This window comes from Triticum dicoccoides, chromosome 7A (genome assembly GCF_002162155.2).
Source record: "Triticum dicoccoides isolate Atlit2015 ecotype Zavitan chromosome 7A, WEW_v2.0, whole genome shotgun sequence".
NCBI lineage: Eukaryota > Viridiplantae > Streptophyta > Magnoliopsida > Poales > Poaceae > Triticum > Triticum dicoccoides.
The window spans coordinates 250799103-250800974 of NC_041392.1; the positions used below are offsets into that span (position 1 = coordinate 250799103).

Sequence of the window (1872 nt, forward strand, 5' to 3'; positions counted from 1 at the left end):
AGCAAGCATGGCAAATCCTTTTATTGTTCAGTTTTTGCCAGAATCTATCATGCTTACTAAAGAAATTTGGCTTCCTCCTGATAACATAATATGTCATAAAAATGTTTGATTTGTCATGGTTAAAAATCTGACATCACCGATTTTTCAAGTAGGATAGGAGAAGGATAAAAAAACAAGATTCAAGTAGGAGAGAGTTAGACATAGAGGTCCAAAAAACAGTCCAGACTGTGTGGTTAACCCGGGCTCCGATGAGGGATGGTGATGGCGGTGACGTGTCTTCAGCTCGCTCCAATGCTTGTAGTTGTTGCTGGGTGGTTCATTTTTATTTTATTTTTTTGCGGGGAGTTGCTGGGTGGTTCATTGACCTAAATGTAAAAAAATGGTTCATTGACCTAAATGTAAAAAAAATGGTATTCTTTGTGACTGTTGATGAATGGATTGATTTTTTAAAAATCCTGATTTTTTTCCCGTCCAATGCGAGGAAGCCATGAAATTTTAGGTAATCTGAAGACACGGCGAAACAGTTGTACTCTGAGGCCTCAGCCCAGACTATGCTTTTTTTCACTTGGATAAAATGGATGAGGTCGGTACGCAAAGTGCGGCGTATTATTTTAGGTTATAATAATAAGCACACCAAGATAAAGTAAAGTAATCGTGGTGATAAAGCCATTGGTGGATCCCCGCAAAAAAATAAGAGCCATTGCTGGATCACCTTTCATATAGTGTTGTTGTCAAGGAGATATTCCAAGCATCTCCTTCCTGCATAACATATTGTTTCTGCCCGGTGGTGCCTGTCCAAATTAAGAAAAGGAAAGGCAATTGTTCGCGGGGTCCGGCTTGGGTCAAGGATAATAATTCCTGGATGATCGTGATTGATAATACCAGTTGGCATACGTACGTACATGGACTGATTATATTAAAAAATATACGCATGTACCTGGACATGTTTTTTTTTTGAGGGTATGTACCTGGACATGTAGACGGTAGAGCACGCGCCGACACCAAGAAAAGGGTGACAAAAAAATACAGTACGTAGCACACAAAAAAATGTGTTGGTATATGCATGGATCGACGCTCCTTAAAATTCCATTTGTCTGCTATGTGCGTCGTTTTAGAACCTTTTCCTTTCAAAGAAAATCGCTACCTATCGTCGTTGTGTTGCCAATCAACTGATAATTGTGTATGCTACTAGTATCCTCTCCAGTCGAAGCTGGCGATCAGCAAGATGTTTACATTTGGCTTGAACACTCAGTCGTGGTACTTTCCATCTCCTACAAACGAGCTTACATATGCGTGGACATGAGTGGAGTTCGTGGTGCACCTTTTTGCTGCAAGTTCTAGTCATAAATAAATAAATAAATAAAGGTTTGGACAATGGTGTGCCCATATGCATGCATGATACTAGTCCATCCCATTTTCTCATGGTTTCCCCACTTATCTAGAGTACTAGCTAGGCCACTTGCTGCGCCAGACGCCATGTGAGATCTTTCTCCATCCCGTCTCGCAATTCTATTTTATTTTTTGATAGGATCATCCCGCCTCGCAATTGGTTGGCAGTTCAATGCACACAGCTCCACAATCAGAATGGGAGGTATACTTCCATGTTCTGGGTTTATCCTTGTTGCATCACACCAGCAACTATGCTATGCATGTTGGACACTGTATCCAAGGATCCGGATATTCTGCAGGCACACTGTGCATTGTCACCACATATATAATGGACTTGTATTGTCTAAGAAAAATAGGCATGCAGACATGTTAGGCAGGGAGATCTTGCAGGATGGATAGTTTACCTGTGAACTAAAGTAGTACTGCAGCAATTTTCAGCTACGAACCTCACCTTTTCTTTTCTGAAGATAGACTATTGTGGAA

At 40.9% G+C, this 1872-nt stretch overlaps 1 long non-coding RNA gene across 1 annotated transcript; it reads right to left on the reverse strand.

Annotated features, from left to right (window-relative positions):
* Positions 1–1309: 1309 nt before the first annotated feature.
* On the reverse strand, positions 1310–1872 carry LOC119332336. Its single transcript, XR_005160907.1, has 2 exons — positions 1794–1872; positions 1310–1682 (listed from the first exon to the last, which is right to left on the reverse strand). It is a non-coding gene; the product is annotated as an uncharacterized LOC119332336 (long non-coding RNA).